Source organism: Canis aureus, chromosome 32 (genome assembly GCF_053574225.1).
Source record: "Canis aureus isolate CA01 chromosome 32, VMU_Caureus_v.1.0, whole genome shotgun sequence".
Lineage (NCBI taxonomy): Eukaryota > Metazoa > Chordata > Mammalia > Carnivora > Canidae > Canis > Canis aureus.
Genome location: NC_135642.1, coordinates 3,286,686 through 3,307,321, shown reverse-complemented (window position 1 = coordinate 3,307,321; position 20,636 = coordinate 3,286,686).

Genomic DNA, 20,636 nt, shown 5'->3' with positions numbered 1-20,636 from the left:
GTTGCTTTTTAGCTTTAGTTGTTTCCTTCACTTTGCAGAAGCTTTTCAATTTGATGAAGTCCCAATAGTATTTTTGCTTTTGTTTCCCTCACCTCAGAGGCATATCCTGAAAGAAGATCCAATGGCCAATGTCATAAACGTTGCTGCCTATCTTTTCTTCTATGTATGGTTTCAGATCTCACATTTAGGTCTTTCATCCATTTTGAATTCATTTTATATATATATGGTGTAAGAAAGTGGTCCAGTTTCATTCTTCTGCATTTGGCTGCCTGGTTTTCCCAACACCATTTGTTCTTATCCGGGGGTCAGGGTTTGTGTTTGTTGAAGAGACTGTCTTTGTGCCATTGGATATTCCTTCCTGCCTTGTTGTCCATTATGGGTCATAGATTCATGTTTGTATCTTGTTTTGGCTTTCCATTCTGTTCTATTGATCTAAGCGTCTCCTGTTGGGGAACCCTGATTGCTGATTCAATTTCTTTGCTGGTAATTGTCTGTTCAAATTTCTTATTTCTTCATTTTTCATTTTTGCTATGTTATATATTTCCTGGAATTGATCTATTTCTCCCAGGTTCTAGGTTGCTGGCATGTAGTTTTTCATCATATTCTCTTATAATTGTTTGTATTTCTCTAATGTTGCTATTTCTCTTTTCTCATTTGTGATTTTATTTGGGTCCTTTCTCATCTTTTTATCTTTTTTCATTTTTAAAGATTTTATTTATGTATTCATGAGAGACACAGAGATGCATAGGTATAGGCACAGGGAAAATGAGGCTCCATGCGAGGAGCCTGATGTGTGACGTGATTCCCCAGGACCCCGGGATCATGACCTGAGCCAAAGCACATGCTCGACCACTGAGGCACCCAGGTGCCTTGCTGATTCAATTCCTCTGCTAGTTATGGGTCTATTCACATTTTCTATTTCTTCCTATTTCAGTTTTGCTTGTTTGCACATTTCTAGGGATTTGTCCATTTCATCCAGGTCTCCCAGTTTGTTAACATATAATCTTTCATAGTATTCCGTTATGATTGTCTTATTTTTCTGGTGTTGATTGTGATCTCTCTTCTCTCTTTTGTGATTTTATTTATTTAGGTCTTTTCTCATTTCTCATTCATTTGGCTGGCTAGGGCTTGATCCATTTTATTAATTATTTTGAAAAACCAGCTCTTAGTTTCGTTATTCCATTCTACTGTTTCTGTATTGTTTATTTCTGCTCTCATCTTTATTTTTTCCCTTCTTCTGTAGGATTTAGGCTTTGTTTCCTATTCCTTTTCCAGCTCCTTTAGGTTTAAGGTTAGGTTGTGTATTAGAGACTTCTTGTTTCCTGAGATAGCCCTGTATTGCTATGTACTTCCCTGTGGACTGCCTTTGCTACATCCCAGTGGTTTGGTGAAACCTGTATTCATTTTCTTTTGTTTTAAACTTCCTCTTTAATTTCCTGGTTGCTCCATTCCTTCTCTGGTAGGATGTTCATATTCTCCACGTATTTTAGGTCTGTCCAAATTTTTTCTTACTGTCGAGTTCAAGTTTCATAGCGTCGTGGTCGAAAATGTACAGGGTGTGATATCAACCTTCTTGAACCTGTTGTACCTGTTGAGGGCTGATTTGTGGCCCATGATATGATCTGTTCTGGATAATGTCCCATGTGCACTTGAAAGGAATGTGCATTTTGCTTTAGGAAGAAATATTCAGACTATATCTGTGGAGTCCCTGTGTCCAGTGTGTCAAGGCTATTTTTCCCTTGTTGATTTTCTGCATAGACGATCGGTCCATTGCCATAAGTGGGTAGGTGTTAAAATCCGCTGTCATTGTATTATTATCAGTGAGTTCCTGTACGTTTATTGGTAATTGGGTTCCATATTTAGGTACTCGCATGGTGGCAACATAAATATTTAGTTGTTTGATCCTGATGGAGAGTCTTTTTAACTATGAAATAATGCCCTTCTTCATCACTTCTTACAGTATTTGTTCTCTCTTTTTGAGATTAAATATTTTATTTATTTATTCATTCATGAGAGTTACACAGAGAAGCAGAGGCAGAAACATAGGCAGAGGGAGAGAGGCTCCCCAAAGGGATGCCAATGTGGGACTCGATCCTGGGATCCCACGAACACACCTTGAGCCGAAGGCAGATGCTCAACCACTGAGCCACCAGGTAACCCCCAGGGTTTGATTTCAAATCTAGTTTCTCTAATATAAGTATTGGTCTCCAGCTTTCTTTTCATAACCATTAGCATGATAGATGATTTTCCATCCCCTGCCTTTCAATCTGCTGTTGTCTATAGGTCTAAGGTGAGCATCTATTAGGCAGCATACCGATGGACCTTGTTTTTTTTAATAACAATTTTACTTTTGAGAGCATGAGAGAGAGAGAGAGACAGAGACAGAGACAGAGACAGAGGCAGAAATTTAGGCCAAGAGAGAAGCAGGCTCCCCACCGGGACCCCAATATGGGACACGATCCCAGACTCTAGAATCACACCCTGAGTCAAAGGGAGTGACTTAACCCCTGAGCCACCCAGGCATCCCGGATCCTGTTTTTTAAGCCACTCTGATACCCTCTATCTTTTGATTGGAGCATTTAGTATTAGCATTCAAAGTGCTTATTCAAGGATATGAACTTTGTGCCTTTGTTTTACCTGTAGAGTTGGTGTTTCTGGTGACGTTCTCTGGTCCTTTCTAGTCTTTGTTGCTTTTGTCTCTTTTTTTCCCCCACTAGAATAGTCCCTCTTAAAATTCCTTAGTGGACTTGTTCAGCAGTCATGAACTGCTTTATACTTTGCCTGTCTGGGGAAATCTTTCCTTCTATCCTGAATGACACCCTTGCTGAAGAAAGAGAACACTGAGAATGGGAAAATTAACAAAGCAGGAAACCACAAATGTTGGAGAGGATGTGGAGAAAGGGGAACCCTCTTGCACTGTTGGTGGGAATGTGAACTGGTGCAGCCACTCTGGAAAACTGTGTGGAGGTTCCTCAAACAGTTAAAAATAGACCTGCCCTACGACCCAGCAATTGCACTGCTGGGGATTTACCCCAAAGATACAGATGCAATGAAACGCCGGGACACCTGCACCCTGATGTTTATAGCAGCAATGGCCACAATAGCCAAACTGTGGAAGGAGCCTCGGTGTCCATCGAAAGATGAATGGTTAAGGAAGATGTGGTTTATGTATACAATGGAATATTCCTCAGCCATTAGAAACGACAAATACCCACTATTTGCTTCGACGTGGATGGAGCTGGAGGGTATTATGCTGAGTGAAATAAGTCAATCGAAGAAGGACAAACATTATATGGTCTCATTCATTTGGGGAATATAAAAAATAGTGAAAGGGAATAAAGGGGAAAGGAGAAAAAATGAGTGGGAAATATCAGAAAGGGAGACAGAACATAAAAGACTCCTAACTTTGGGAAACGAACTAGGGGTGGTGGAAGAGGAGGTGGACGGTGGGTGGGGGTGACTGGGTGACGGGCACTGAGGTGGGCACTTGACAGGATGAGCACTGGGTGTTATTCTATATGTTGGCAAATTGAACACCAATAAAAAATAAATTTATAATAAAAATAAAAAATAAATAAAAATTCATACAGAAGGAAAAAAAAGAATTCATACAAATTGGACTCCAATAAAAAGAAATTTAAAAACATAAAATAAATTTTTGCTATTATGTTTGAGGAAAATGGCATTTAGGAGGAAAAGCAGAAGCTGAAAGAGAAGAGGAAAGATTTCACCAACCGTAGCCTTCACAGGGACTTGGTGTCCTTTCCTAGGAGGCCCCCCCCCTCCGTTGGATGCTTCCTGCCCTTCTGCGTTCCTTTTTGGAACACAGCAGGCACATCTCCATGCCTCCAGCACCTCTGCAGTAGTGATTTATAGCGTCTTCCATGTATCCTATTGGGGACCACAGCGTCATGTATGTAAACATTCACATGCTGTTTGACAACATTGGGGGATTCCGACTTTTGTTGGTTTCGGTGTGAGTGTGTGTCTATCACATGCAGGTATCACGTGCAGCTATTGGATCCTCTGGCTGGCTCACCCAAACACCGAAATGGTTGGCACAATATCATTTCTGGTGCTGGTGGTGGGCAGCAAGCTGGACTCTCCTGGCCGACCCAGGGCTGGCTCGTGCAGTGACTTTCAGCTAGAGGATCAGCTGAGCTGGAAGTTCTGGCTCGGCCACATTCCTATGTCCGGCAGTGAGTCCCGCTGAGCGCCAGCTGCTTCTCTTCTCCCCAATGCCTCTAGCAGGAGCCAGATCTCGGGGCTGCCCTGGGGGGATCTCCAGAGGCGCCGAGTGCCCATTACGGAGAGCCATGGGGCAGCCTGTGTGTGGGAGTAGGGGTGGTGATGAGGCTGGTGTTCCTCGATCCACTGTGCTGCCTGGCCTTCATGCTGAGCCCCATGCTCACCCAGCCCCTACTCACTCGGGCAAGGAGAGTGCCCTCTACACGCTGGTGTGAGAGATCCAGCACCACAAGGTGTGCACACTGAGTCCACCTGGTGAGGGTGGCCCAGGTGCGTGAGCTGCAAGTGTGGGACACAGGAAATTTAACAAAAATCCCCTACCCCTGGACAAGCAGAGCAGGACTGATTCCATTTTGTGCTACACCCGCCACCTCCCCTATGACCCCCACATAACCTGCTTATGTCTTAAGGCGCTGCCCCAACCCAGTCAAGCCGCTGGGCACACCCTAATCGGAAATCGGCTCATAACAATGTAACCTAGCTCTGTGCCCGCCAAAACTGTGGGCCGATTCTGACCATAGTAATAGTCCAGGTCAAGTGGATCCTATAGGGTAAGAAGTCATTCAATCAGCCACCTGCGTGTTGACCGACACGACAGTGCAACTTTCTGTGTATCCCATGGGCCACTGGCCTCTTTAAAGCTGCTATGCCTATTAGTCTCAGGGTCCAAATCACTGCTCTGCTGTGTCGGGTGCACTTGGACTCAAGCTCCAGCTTGTAAAGAAATCCTTGGAGTTTGTATCGGTGACGGCTCATCGGTGGTTTCTTGGATTTGCAATCTTGGGCACAACACAAGGGCCTGCTGTCCTGACATCCCTTCCAGGGTCATGCTGACGGCCCCACAGGCCCTCTGTTCCCCAGGCACACAGACACAGAGATGTGGGGAGGGGAGGAAGTATCTCAGAAACCAGCCAGCCCCGGCCCCCTTGACAGAGGGTGCAGAGACCTCCCAGGTCACTTTACATAGACCCTGGTGATCTGAGGCTCCCTGGCCGTCACTCTGTCCCAGACCCTCTTGGCCCATGGGGCACAGGGTGAGTCACAGTATAGTTTGTTGGGTCCTGACTCTTTGTCTGGCCGCCCCTGGAAGGCATGTGGGGACATCAGCTGTGTGTGCCTTGCAGTGCCCATGCAGGAGCTGTTTGGGGACTGGGTGGTGCCCCTTCCTCCTCTCTGTGGGTCTATCCACGCCGTGTGCACACAGTTCTGGGAGACACAGAAGTGGGCTGGCTGTGCATTTTTGCACCACAACACATGTCAATAGACATTCTACAGCAAACGGGCTCAGAGTCGAGGGTTCGCGCCTTCCCCTGTGGAGGGTATGTCTGTCCTTTAGGGGAGGGCAAGAATCACATGGGTGGGGTGCGAGTGCTGGAGTCCCCCAACTGGAAGCACGTGTAGACCTCGGGTGGGGGCATGTGTCCTGAGGTTTCAGCCTGAGAGACGGTTCTGAGGACAGCAGAGCTGACCTAGACCTGCAGCTCATGGGTTCCTAGCTGGGTCCCCGCAGGGCAGCTGGACCCCAGCCACGGGGTCCCTGCGGCCCCAGCACCTGGAGGAGTCTGCCTCCTGGTGTGGGTGCAGGTGGGGCCCACCGGCCCACCTCTGCCCTCCCCAACCTTGGGTGTCCCGGGATCCCCAGGGCTGCCCTAGGTCAGCGACCTGGATCTCTGGGGAATCCCCAGGGCCCAGGACGCCACATCCAGCTGTGAGAGGGCTCACTCAGTGTGGGGCCAGAATCCAGCGCTGGACAGGGCTATGGGGGCCTGATCCCATTAGTCTTTTTCTTGGGCCTGGGGCGGGGGCTCAAATCACACCCACCCTCACAGAGCCCAGGGCCAGGCCAGTCCAGATCCCCCTGGTTAGGGGCTGGTGTCCTGTGCAGGGTGTGCCACCCTCCAGGATGGACAGTGGGCAGAGGCAGGGCACAGTGCTTCCTCTGCACCACTCAACTGCACACACCCTGTCGGGGGCTCCCTGTCTTCCCTCCTCCCTGCAACCCCTGAGTACTCTATGGGACACCTGGGCTTCTGATGGGAGCAGGGTTTCCAGAGAACCCCGGGAAGGCTGAGCATGTTCCACAGGGGTCACCTACACCGGGTCCTTGCTGGGGGCCGATGGTGTGTGTGTGGATGGTGTGGGGGCAGGGGTATGATAGTCGTGGAGTGTGGGGGATGGTGTAGGTGGGATCCCATTGAGGTAGAGGATGTAGGTGGATGGAGTGGCAGTGGGGAATGAGGGAGATGTCGTGGGGGGCCTGCGGACACAGGGCATCCCCTTCCTCTAAGATGCAAAAGAAGACGTCTACACTTTAAGGAGACTCCAGTCTGGGGTTTGCTGCAACTCATGCCCCTGGGGCCGGGTGTGGTCAGTGCATGGCCCTGGGTGGACCGGGGGCATTATACAGGGTTCATCATATTATGTGTGTTTTCAAATTGCAAATTGTCTCAAATTAAATGCATAGAACTCAGAAACATGTAAAGCACTGAGAGTGGGTGTCACTCTTATCCGTCCAACCCACATGGGATCGAAATGTGTCCTGCTCCTGCCGCGGCCATTCCATCTGGCACCCAGGTCTGGTTCCTGCCCCCCATGTCCCACCCCATCCCCTGCTTCTCAGGGGGTGGTCCCTCTTCCCTTTGGGATTCAGCTCCCATGGCAAGCCCTGGAGGCCCCATCCTAGTGGCCTCCTCATCCCCGAGTCCCTGGGGGTGGGGCACAGTGGTCATCCCCAACACCCTACCATGGAGCGGTTTGTTGTTGGCTGCTGTTCTGCCCCCCGACTCAGAAGTCCCGTTTTCCCTACCCAGAATGCCCCGGTCCTCCCCTGGGTCCTGATCCCCCCTGGCCCCTCAACCTCACCCTACCCCGTAGTAGTCCCAAAATATGATGTGACTGCTGAACGTCCTATTGAAGTCCAGGTCCACCTGTGTGATGTCCCTGGAGGAGACCAGGTCCTACTCTCTCATTTCCTGTGGGAAAACCAGGGAGGAGGAGCTGGAATCAGGGACACAGACCCCGACCTTTCACCAGGTGCTCTCCTGGGCAGGGAGCCCTGGGGCCACCATGGTAGTGTGTCCTGCCAAAACCTCCTTCCTTCCCCTGGGAGCCTGGGGATGGCGGGAGTGCCCACCGTGCCCGTGGGACCTGTGTGAGGGCCTGTGCCCCGCTGTTGTGGGCGGGGAGGTGACTGAGGGTCAGCATGGGTGGGAGGGGACAGGAGGTCAGTCCAGGTGGGGAGGGGTCATGGGGGTGTTGTGCCCAAGATGGCGAATCCGAGAATCCACTAAAGAGCTGACACTGATGCAAACACACGTGGGTTGTTTTACAAACTCCAGCATGGGTTCAAGTATACGCCACACAGTGGAACCGGGACTTGGACCCCGAGGAGTTTTTAGCTTACTTTTAAGGGCTGGTCTCTGGGACCTCCAGAAGGGCTGGAGCAATTCCACCAGTTCTGTTTACATTTTGATATGGGGCCTTCAGGGGCATTGAGCTCTCTTCTCATTCTAATTGGGTTTCCAGCCCTTTGCTTAGGCTCAGTTTTTATTCTATTGTGGGGCTTTCTAAATCATTAAGCTGTAAACTTTGTTTTTTTACAGTAACTGAAGTAATGCAAATTTCAGCTCTTCTTCACAGGGGCCTGGGATTGCTGGACGTGTGCTAATACTGAAGGTAAAGTAGAATGGCCTTAATGTTCTCAGCCTCCACGCATCCCATCCCGTCCTATCTAGCTCATGCCCCCGTCCCTGGAGCTCCTAAGAGAGAAATTGCAAATGACCTCAGCGTGGCTACCTGTGTTGTGGGACAGGCCCAGGGGTTTGAGATTAGGAAGAACTGGGGCACGGGCATCCCAGCTGTGCAGCAGGATTCGATGCTGCAGACTCTTATTGTCTAAGGCTATCTTGACAACTGACTTTGTACATAGAAAAGTTCTCCTTTGTCTTTAAAAGTGCAGGAGCGAGTTAAAGCATTTTTTCTCTGCCCATCTGATTGCTCAGATTCCACTCTGAGACATATTTCCTGTTAATAAGGATAATTTACTATCCATAATACTATGGTTAAAATATTCTGACACAAGTAATTCAAAGGGATGAGGGTTTCTATTCTCTTTCTTCACAGCTCAGTCACTCATCAGGAAATGCATCTTTATTGATTTGGAAATGATTGAGAGACATTAGTACCAATGGTCCTATTATTACCTGAAGGATTCTTCCCTGAGTTTCTTCCCGTTTCAACTGACTCTGAAACACTATGAACTCTTTGGAAGTCAAATGTCAAGGAAATAAATGTTATACATTGCTAATTTTAAATGCACTTTCAATATGGTGTCTATTATAATAGAAGTATTTTTATCTGATTTTTGCTATTTATTATCCTTTCCTGCTTCAGGTTGAGGGGCATTATACGTGTTCATAAGTGTTTTTCTTTCCTTCTGATATAAAATTCTTACTTTGTTCCCATCGAAGGAACTTTTTAAGACTAAGGCAAAAGATAATTCAAGGATTCTTTTTTTTTTTTAATTCAAGGATTCTTAAAATGTCTTCACACTGGAGCCTGATTCATTTAAGTCAATTTTCAAATTAAATCTTATTTCTTAGAAAGAAAACAAAGATTTATAGGGAAATTGAGAAGATAGTTGAGAATTCTCATGCACTTGCACTCAATTTCTCCAATTATTGATATCTTATATCAGTACGGTACAAATATTAGCTAATGAATCAATATTAAAGTTTTCGCAATAACCGAAGACCATACTTTATTCAGATTTCCTTAGTTTTGACTAAATCACCATCCCTCATACCACACTCCATTTGTCCTCATGTTTTCTTAGGCTCCTCTGGATTGTCACAGTCTTTCAGCCTTTCCTTGTTGTTGTTGAACTGGAACACGTTGAGAAGTAGAGTATTTTGTAAAATTTCCCTCAGTTGGGATATGTCTGTTGTTTATTTCATGATTGAACTGTTTTTGTGGATTATATACAGAGATATACTGCCATTTTCATTATATAATATAAAGGATAGATACTATCAACATGATTTATCATTCTTGGTATCGATTTGATCATCTTGCTGAGGTAGTATTTGTCATCTTTCTCCGTAGTTAAGTGATTCTTTATTATTATTATTATTATTATTATATTATCATTATTATTTTAAGTTTTTCATAATATATTTTGTAGAAGGAAGTTACTATGTGTATTCCACACATAAGATTGTGAAGCTACGCTCAGGAACTTGAGGGTGGAATGTCTGCAAATATTATTTGAAAATCTTCTACATGGGAGATTTCTTTTCCCTCTGGGTTTGTTTGTTTCTTTTTCAAAGATGCTATTTATTTATTTGAGAGAGAGAAGACTGATAAACATGTGCTAGAGGGACAGAGGGCGAGGGAGAAGCAGGTTCGCTGCTGAACAGGTAGCCTTCCTTGGGACCTGGATCATGATCTGAGCCTAAGGCAGAAGCTTAACTAACTGAGCCACTCAGGTGCCACTCTTTCTTTCTTTCTTTCTTTCTTTCTTTCTTTCTTTCTTTCTTTCTTTCTTTCTTTTTTCTTTCTTTCTATCTTTCTTTCTTTTAAATTTTTTTTTTAATTTTTATTTATTTATGATAGTCACAGAGAGAGAGAGAGAGGCAGAGACACAGGCAGAGGGAGAAGCAGGCTCCATGCACCGGGAGCCCGACGTGGGATTCGATCCCGGGTCTCCAGGATCGTGCCCCGGGCCAAAGGCAGGCGCCAAACCGCTGCGCCACCCAGGGATCCCTCTTTCTTTCTTTTACTTAATAATAAATTTACATTTTATTGGTGTTCAATTTGCCAACATACAGAATAACACTCAGTGCTCATCGCGTCAAGTGTCCCCCTCAGTGCCCATCACACATTCACCCCCATCCCCGCCCTCCCCCCCTTACATCACCCCTAGTTCTTTTCCCAGAGTTAGGAGTCCTTATGTTCTGTCTCCCTTTCTGATATTTCCCACACATTTCTTCTCCCTTCCCTTATATTCCCTTTCACTATTATCACTATTATCTATATCTATAGATATAGATATCTATATTATATACCACTCCTGGCCTTTGCTGGCCTGTCCCAGGAACTGGGCCCCGTGACTGCACAGGGATTTGCCGCTTATGGCCACACAGGGCAGACAGCTGGCCCGAGTCCTGCTGCTCTCAGCCGGGTTCCTGCCCCTGTGCCTGGGAACAGTTGGCGCCACAGTCCTTGGGACCCCTGTGATCCTGAACCCGCCCTGTTGCTCCAGGGACTGCCCCCCACTTCTCCACCTGAACACCTTAAGGCTGGTGTGTTCCCCATGCTAGGAGACTTCTGAAAGTTCAGATTTTGTGCACTGCTGCTTATAATATTGTGCATACATTCGTCAGTTGGCTCTCTGCCCTTGTGGGATCTGGGGCTCTTTTTCCCCAAGATCAACTGATTAATTTTTTTTAAGACTTTATTTTTCTGTAATCTCTACAGCCAACATGGGGCTTGAACTTGCTACCCGAAGAACAAGAGTCCCATGTTCTTACGAACCACACAGAGCCGGTCAGGCTCTCTTTGATTGATTGATACATGTTAATTAAAGCAGGGGTCTTGCATGTGTCAGGGCAGAAACTGAGCCCACGCTTTGAGGTGTGGTGGAGTCATTTGGACCTGATCAATGTGAAAGAAATCATAGCTTCCCTGGGAGCCCAGGGAGCAGGGCCCACACACGTGAAAAGTTGACAATTTCCTTTACGGTAGTAGTTATTTTACTATTTATTTAAAGTGTTATTCAATGGTAAATGTCAATCTAGGAATGGGATACAGTGAGAACGTTCTAGGATTCGGAGATAACTAAAGTTTCCTGTCCAGGACTCAATGTTCCAGTTCAATGCAGAGATAGACAAGGAAGCAAAGAGTTATGAAACATGGCAGTGGGGTGCCTGGCTGGCCTGGTTGGGGGATCTTGATCTCAGGGTTGTGAGTTTGAACTCCATGTTGGGTATAGAGAGGACATGAAACGAAAATATGTAACAAATAATAAATGGATGAACAAATAAAGCATGACATCAAAGGTAAGTGTTTGCTTCTGTCTCACCTGCGAACTATTCTTGATTGCCCCGCTTTCACTACTTGGCCCAGATGCCGTCCTACACAAGGGATAGTCTCGCCCGAGTGGAAGTGGGCGTCTTTCATTGTAAGACCTGTGGTTCCCCTCGTTCTGCAGGGAGACAAGAGCCGTGAAGCCACGAGTTCGGTGGATCAGCATACACTTAGGCAATGACCATTTCTGAACCCGGTAGCAAGAGCTCGGCCTCCTTTTAGGACAGGGTGTCATAACGAAGCCTGTTTGGTCATTGTCTTGGATGCAGGGTGGAGGCTAAACTGGAATTAGGAAGAAGAAAAGAGGAGGAAAACCAGAAGCTGAAAGAGAGGAGGACAGATTTCACCATCCGTAGCCTTCACAGGGACCTGGTGTCCTTTCCTAGGAGGGGCACCCCCTCCATAGGATGCTTCCTGCCTCTCTGTGCTCCTTTTTGAAGCCCAGCAGGCACATCTCCGTGCCTCCAGTACCTCTGCAGTCATGGTTTATAGCGTCTTCCATGTATCCTATTGGGGACCACAGCATGGTGTATGTAACCATCCGACTGCTGTTTGACAACATTGGGGGGATTCGGACTTTTGTTGGTTTTAGGTTGTGTGTGTATCACATGCAGATATCAAGTGCAGCTATCTGATCCTCTGGCTGGGTCACCCAAACGCCGAAATGGTTGGCACAACATCATTTCTGGTGCTGGCACTGGGCAGATAGCTGGGTTCTCCTTGCCAACTCGGGGCTCGCTCCTGCAGTGACTTTACGCTAGAGGGTCAGCTGAGCTGGAAGGTCCGACTGGGCCAAATTCCCATGTCCGGCAGGGGGTCCCGCTGAGGGCTGGTTGCTTCTCTTCTCCCCGATGCCTCCAGCAGGGAGCCAGACCTTAGTGTTGCCTGGGGGGATAATGAGGAGCTGCCCATGGTGGAGAGCCCTGTTGCTGTCTGTGTGTGGGAGTCGAGTTGGGGTCAGGACTGGGGTTCTTGGTCCCCTGTGCTGCCTGGCCTTCCGGTGAGCCCCATGCTCACCCAGCCCCTACTCAGTAGGGCGAAGAGGGTGTCCTCCACACGCTGGTGTCAGAGATCCAGCACCACAAAGTGTGCAGACTGAGTCCACCTGGTGAGGGTGGCCCAGGTTCGTGAGCTGCAAGTGTGGGACCCAGGAAATTTAACAAAAATCCACTACCCCTGGACAAGCAGGGCAGAACTGATTCCATTTTGTGCTACACCTGCCACCTCCCCTATGACCCCTACATGACCTGCTTATTGCTTAAGGCACTGCCCCACCCTAGTCAGGCCGCTGGGCACACCCTAATTGGAAATCGGCTCATAACAATGTAACCCTGCTTTGTGTCCCCCAAAACTGTGCGACGATTCTGACCAAAGTAATAGGCCAGCTCAATTGGATACTATAGGGTAAGGTGTAATTTAATTGGCCACCAGCGTGTGGACCGGCATGATCGTGCAACTTTCTGCATATCCCATGTGCCACTGGCCCCTATAAAGCTGCTATGCCTCTTAGTCTCGGGATCCAAGTCCCTGCTCCGCTGTGTCTGGTGCAATTAGACCCAAGCTCCAGCTTGTAAAGAAACCCTCGTGATTTTCCATTGGTGTGGGCTCCTTGGTGGTTTCCCTGATTTATAATCTTGGACACAACACCAGGGCCTGGTGTCCTGACATCCCTTTCAGGGCCACGCTGACCGCCCCACAGGCCCTCTGTGCCCCAGACACACAGGCACAGGGATGCGGGGAGGGGAGGAAGTGCCCTGTAACTCAGCCATCTGCGGCCCTCTGGACAGAGGGAGCACAGACCTCCCAGGTCGCTGTGCACAGACCCTGGTGACCTGAAGCTCCCTGGCTGTCACTCTGTCCCAGCCCCTCCTGGCCCAGGGGGCAGAGCCTGAGTCCCAGTAAAGTCTGTGGGTCCTGACCCTGGCGACTGGCCGCCCCTGTAAGGCACGAGGGACGTCAGCTGTGTGTACCTGGCGGCTCCCCTGCAGGATCTGTTTGGGGTCTGGATGGTGCCCCCTCCTCCTCTCTGGGTGTCTCTCCACGCCCCATGCAGAGTTCTGGGAGACACAGAAATGGCCTTGCTGTGCATTTTCGCACCACAACACTTTATTGACTTTCTACAGCAAAAGGGCTCAGAGCCTATTGCGCGCCTTCCCCTGGGGAGGGAGACATTTCTGTCCTTTAGGGGAGGGCAAGAATCACACCCGGTGGGGGGCGGGTGCTAGAGTCCACATCGTGGAAGCACGTGTGGACTCCGGGTGGGGGTGTGTGTCATGAGATTTCAGCCTGAGTGACTATTCTGAGGACAGCAGAGATGACCTGGACCTTCAGCTCATGGGCTCCTGCACGGGGACCCGCAGGACAGTTGGACCCCGGCCTTGCACCCTCTGGGGCCCCAATATCTGGAGGAGCCTACCGTCTGGTGTGGGGTCGGGTGGGGCCAACCAGCTTATCCATCCTCTCCCCACCGTGGGGTGTCCGGGGATCCCCCAGCCTGCCCTATGTCAGCGACCTGGATCTGTGGGGCACACCCAGGGCCCAGGAGGCCACATCCAGCTGTGAGAGGGCTCACTCAGCCTGGGGCCTGAATCCAGGGCTAGCCAGGACCATGGGTGCCTGGATCGCATTAGTCTTTGTGTTGGGCCTTGGTGGGGCTCAAATCACCTCAGCCCCCACAGAGCATGGGGCCAGGTCAGCCCAGGTCCCTTTGGGTCAGGGGCTGGTGTCCTGTGCAGGGTGTGCCGCCTTCCAGGAGGGACAGTGGGCGGAGGCAGGGCCCAATGTGTCCTCTGCACCACTCAACTGCACCCCCCATTTCGGGTATCCTTGCCTTCCCTCCTCCCTGAAAGCCCTGGGTTCTCTATGGGACAATCGGGCTTCTGATGGGAGCAGGGTATCCAGAGAACCCCGGGGAGGCTGAGCATGTCCCACAGGGGGCAGCTGCACTGGGCCCTTGCTGGGGCCCGATGGTGTGGGGGTGGATTTTGTGGGGCAAGGATATGATTGTGGTGGTATATTAGTCCAGTACAAATATTAGCTAATGAATCAATATTAAAATAGTCGCATTAACCAAAGAGCATACTTTCTTCAGAATTCCTTAGTTTATTCTAAGTTACCATCCCTCATATCACATTCCATTTGTACTCATGTTTTCTTAGGCTCCCTGGATTGTGACAGTCTTTCAGCCTTTCCTTGTTGTCGTTGAACTGGAACACTTTGAGAAGTAGAGTATTTTTAAAATTTACCTTAGTTGGGAAATGTCTGTTGTTTATCTCATCATTGAACTGTTTTTGTGGATTATATACAGAGATATACTGCCATTTTTATTATATCATATAAAGGATAGATATTATCAACATGATTTATCAGTCTTGGTATCGATCTGATCATCTTGCTGAGGTAGTGTTTGTCAGCTTTCTCCGTAGTAAAGTGATTCTTTTTATTATTATTATTAATTATTATTATTATTATCATTTTTATATTAAGATTTTCTATTATATTTTGTAGAAGGAAGTTACTATGCGTATTACACACATAGAGTGGGAGGTTATGCTAATCAACTTGAGGGTGGAATGTCTGCACAACTTCTTTGAAATTCTTCTACAAGGGAGTTTTCTTGTCCTTCTGGGATTGTTTGTTTCTTTTTCAGGATGTTATTTATTTATTTGAGAGAGAGAGAGGAGAGAAAAACCATGAGCGAGTGGGGCAGATGGAGAAGGACAAGCAGGTTCCCTGCTGAACAGGGAGCCTGCCTTGGGACCTGGATCATGATCTGAGACTAAGGTGAAGCTTATCTGACTGAGCCAACCAGATGCCACTTTTTCTTTCTTTCTTTTTTTTTAAATAATACATTTACTTTTTTATGGTGTTCAATTTGCCCACATACAGAATAACACCCAGTGCTCATCCCGTCAAGTGCCCCTCTCAGTACACGTCACCCATTCACCCCGACACCCACCCTCCTCCCCTTCCATCATCCCTAGTTAATTTCCCAGAGTTAGGAGTCTTTATGTTCTGTCTCCATTTCTGATATTTCCCACATATTTCTTCTCCGTTCCCTTATATTCCCTTTCACTCTTATTTATATTCACCAAGTGAATGAGAACATACAATGTTTGTCCTTCTCCGATTGACTTACTTCACTCAGCATAATACCTTCCTGTTCCATCCACATTGAATCAAATGGTGGGTATTTGTCATTTCTAATGGTTGACCAAGGCCCACCTTTTCTCTCTCTTCATCTTCTGATCTCCTATGATATGAATGTTATTGTTTTAATAAGTGGCTGAGTTCCCTATGTCTGCCTCTGTGGTCCATAACCTTTCTTGTTTTGAAGGCTTCCACTGGGGACTGCATCTCAGTTATAGCATTTTTAACATTGGCCTGACTAGATTTTAACTCTTTTATTTCTACTGTAAGGGATTCTCTAGTTTTCTTCTGTGCTTTTTTTCCCAGCCCAGCTGCTATCTTTATAATCATTGTTTTAAACTGTAGTTAGACATCATATATGTGTATTGATGAACTTCCTGGCTGTGAGTACTACTTCATGTTATTTTATGGAGGAGAATTTCTCCATCTCATTATTTTTTTTCAGAAAAGAAAGAAGGAAGAAAAAGGAAAACCACGAAAAACAATAACAACTACCCTCCCCCCAAAAAAACCCACCAGATTATTTTGGCCTGCTTGTTAAAGATTCTAAACCCCAAAATAAGAAACACAATTAAAGTACCATGATAGTAAAAGTAAGAAATATATAAGGTACATACATAAAAATTAAAATAAGGCAATTAATAAAAAAGAATCAAAGAAAATAAATGGAAATAAAGCACAAAGTACAAAGGAAGCTACACCCTACTTTCCAGGCAGAGCTGAAGCTCTGCTGCCTCTGTGGTCTGACAACTTAGTGGCAGTGAGTGGTCTGTGCAGGGTCTCGGGATGGGCCTTGGCGCTGATTCTCAGGTGCACATCTGCCTGGGAGATGCACCTGCGGTGTCAGAGGCTGGGTTCGTGTCAGCGCCTCTGGACTCTAGTGGGCGGCGCTGTGCTGCACCCTTAGACTCTGATGATGGGCGGGATGCCGGTGGGGACGCTGGGTCCTCTGGCTCTGGGGCTGAGCATCCCGCACCCCCATCTGCAGGGTCCTCGATAGAAGAGCCCCCCGGTTCTCCGCTGCTTCTCTGAGAACCCTGCTTTTACTCTGCGTGCGTCCGAGCTTATTTTGGTTTTCATTTTTTATCTCAGTCTGTTTGCCCAAGATTGGGAATCTCAGAAACCACCGAGAAGCCGACACCGATGCAAACACACGAGGGTTTATTTACAAGCTCGAGCTTGTGTCCCAGCACACCCGACATAGCGGAGCAGGGACTTGGACCGTGAGGTGGGTTTTAGCTTAGTTTTAAGTGCTGGTCTCAGGACCTCCAGGAGGGCTGGAGCAATTCCTCAAGTGCTCTTTACATTTTGATATGGGGCCTTCTAGGGCATTGAGCTCTGTTCTCATTCAAATAGGGGCTTCCTGCCCTTTGCCTGGACTCAGTTTTTATTCTATTGTGGGGCTTTCTAGGACATTAAGCTGTAAACAGCAAAGATTCCACAACTGGAAGGGGAACTCACACTGTCCCTATATGCTGAAGACGTGGTACTAGAAACACGAAACTCGAGAGCCTCCACCAAGCCTGTTAGAACTAAGGAGTGAGTTCAGTAAAGTCAGGGGACACAAACTGACCCTATATAGCAGAGTAGCCTTGCTGTGTCCCGGAAATGAGCACTCAGGAAGGAAATGAAGGACGTGACTCCCTTCTCAGGAGCATCACAGAGAACAAATAATGAGACAGAACCAAAGGAGCACAAGACTTGTGCAGTGAGCCATACCAGTCTCTGGGAGGCCGTCCTGGGTTCGAGGGGTGGGAGCCTCAAGTTGTCAAAATGTCCGCAGTTCCAGAAGCCACCCTCAGTTTCAATGTCATTCATATCAAAATCATGGTGGCAGATCTTAGAAATAGGAAAAGAAAAACCCATAACATCCATCCGCCCCCACAAATGACCCCGGACAGCAAATTAGTATTGGAGAAGCAGGACAGAGTGGGACATGGCACTTTCCTATTTCAAACGATGTCACAGAGACACAGGATATAGCAGTGATGTTCTCGGGCCCCGGCTGGCTCTGTCAGATAAGCATTCGACACCTGACCTCACCTCCAGTCCTGATCTCGGGGTTGTGAGTTCTAGCCCTGGGCTGGGCCATGGATGAGGCGTGGAGCCTCCTTAAACAAACCAGACTCAAGGATGGTGGTCCCGACATAAGCTGAAGGAGCAGAACAGAGAGTCCGGAAGGAATTGTGCTCTGATACAACTGATTTTTTCAACTTAATTTAATTTAAATCCAATTAATTAACGTATAGTGTATTATACTTTCAGAGGAAGAATTTAGGGATTCACCAGTTGGAGATAACCGCAGTGCACATGACGTCATGTGCCCTCCTTCATGCCGGTCCCCTGTGATCCCCTCACCTGTCCCCTACCCTCCAGCACCTTCAGTTTGTTTCCTATCATTAAGTGTCTGTATTTCCTTCATCTGTTTTCATGTTATTTGATTTCCTTCCTTCACAGATGTTCATCTGCTTTGCTTCTTTAATTCCACCTATGAATGACACCACACAGTCATTCTCTTTCCCGACTGACTTATTTCACTTAACTTGATTTCTCTAGTTCTATCCACATCATTGCAAATGGCAAGATTTCCTTCTCTTTGATAGCTGAGTTCCATTCCTCTCTCTATGATCATCATGTATCTCCCATCCTCTTTATCCATCATCTGCCTGAGGGCACCGAGATACTTCACACAGTGTGGCTACTGTGGACCCGGCTGTTGTGGACGTTGGGGTGCAGGTGTCCCTAGTCTCACTGCATCTATATATTCAGAGTCAGCTCCAGGCCATTCACCTACTGGTAGCAGGACGGCTCTATTTGTAACTTCCTGAGGAGCCTCCACACTGTTTCCAGGGCGGCTGCACCAGCCCGCGGTCCCGCCTGCAGTAGAAGAGGGTTGAGTGAGTTTTTCAGGACTTGCTAAGGTCCAGTCCACATTTCATTTTGCGGTCTGTGGGCTCCAATTCCTTGTCCTTAAGTATTTCTGGGGAAGCAGGGTGTTGGGCTCTGTTTCAATGAGACATTTCCGATGCTAACAGGCCCTAGTGCGCACATGTTTCATCAATACTACCAATTATTATTTTAAAGTTTTACTTGATTCCTGTTTGTAAACACATTATGATATAGTTTCAGGTTTACCACATAGTGATTCAACCCTTGGATACAACTCCTGGTACTGGTCATAGGTGCCCTCCACTATCCCCATCCCCATCCCCTGATTCCCCATCACCCCCACCTTCCTCTGGTATTTATTAGTTTATTCTCTGTGGTTAAGAGTGTGTTTTTTTGTTTGCTTCTCTCATCCCCCCATCTGCCCCTTTGCCAGTTTGTTTGGTTTCTTAAAATTCACATGTGAATGCAATTGTATGGTATTTAGTATCTGTCTTTCTCTGACTGACTGAGTTCATTTAGCATAAGTCCTTTCCACTTCTCCCACGTCATTGTAAATGGCTTCATTTCATCTCTTCTGTTGACTCAGTGATGTCGCAGTGTGTATATTTACCACATCGTCTCTGCCCATTCACCGTTGATGGACATATGGCCTGTATCCACAGTTTGGCTCTTGTTGATAATGCTGCTACAAACACTGGGCTGCGTGTCCCTCATCGAAACTACTAAACGAGTTTTGTATCCTCGGGGTAAATACCTAACTCTGCAATTTTGGAATCATAGGGTAGCTCTATTTTTAACTTCTTTTTTATTTTTTTTATGATAGTCACAGAGAGAGAGGCAGAGACACAGGCAGAGGGAGAAGCAGGCTTCATGGACTGAGAGTCCAGCGTGGGATTCGATCCCGGGTCTCCAGGATCACAACATGGGCCAAAGGCAGGTTCCAAACCACTGCACCACCTAGGGATCCCCTATTTTTAACTTCTCGAGGACCCTCCACAGTGTTTTCCACAGTGGTTGCACCTGTTCGCATGCCCACCAGGAGTGTAAGTGGCTCCCTCTTCTCCATAGCCTCAACAACACCTGTTGTTTCTTCTGTTGTCAATTTTAGCCATTCTGATGGCTGTCAGGTGACATCTTATTGTGGTTTTAATTTGCATTTCCCTGATGATGGGTGACGCAGAGTGTCTTTCTGTGTGTCTGGTGGCCGTTGGATGTCTTGACAGAGACAAAGTCCATTCATGTCTTCTGCCCTTCTGCAGTTGGATAATTTGTGTTTAGGATGTTGAGATTTATATTTGCTCTACCTATTTTGCATACTCTTTATTGGTTGTGTTGTTTACAAATATCTCCTTTCATTTTGTATGCTGCCTTTTAGCGTTGGTTGTTTCTATCACTTTGCAGAAGCTTTTGAATTTGATGAAGCCCCAATAGTATTTTTGCTCTTGTTTCCCTCAACTCAGAGGCATATCAAGAAAGAATATCCAATGGCCAATGTCAAAGACTTTGCTGCCTATCTTTTCTTCTTTGTATGGTTTCAGGTCTCACATTTAGGTCTTTCATCCATTTTGAATTTATTTTATATATATATGGTGTAAGAAAGTGGTTCAGTTTCATTCTTCTGCATGTGGCTGCCTGGTTTCCCAACACCATTTGTTCTTATCCTGGGGTCAGGGTTAGGGTTTGTGGAAGAGACTGTCTTTGTGCCATTGTATATTCCTTGCTGCCTTGTTGTGGATTAATGGATCATAGAGTTACAGGTTTGTATCTTGTTTTGGAATTCCATTCTGTTCTATTGATCTAAGCGTCTCATGTTGGGAGATTCTTGAGTGTTGATTCAATTTCTTTGCTGGTTATCTGTCTGTTCAAGTTTCGTATTTCTTCCTTTTTCATTTTTGCTATGTTATATATTTCCAGGAATTGATCTATTTCTTCCAGGTTCTAGTTTGCTGGGATATAATTTTTCATAATGTCTCTTATAAACGTTTGTATTTCTATAGTGTTGTTTGTTATTTCTCTTTTCTCATTTGTGATTTTATTTGGGTCCTTTCTCATCTTTTTATCCTTTTTCTTTTTTAAAGATTTTATTTATGGATTCATGCGAGACACAGAGAGTCAGAGGTATAGGCAGGGGAAAACTGAGGCTTCATGTGGGGAGCCTGATGTGGGACGTGCTCCACCAGGACCCCGGGATCATGACGTGAGCCAAAGCAGATGCTCAACCACTGAGGCACCCAGGTGCCTTGCTGATTAAATTCCTTTGCTAC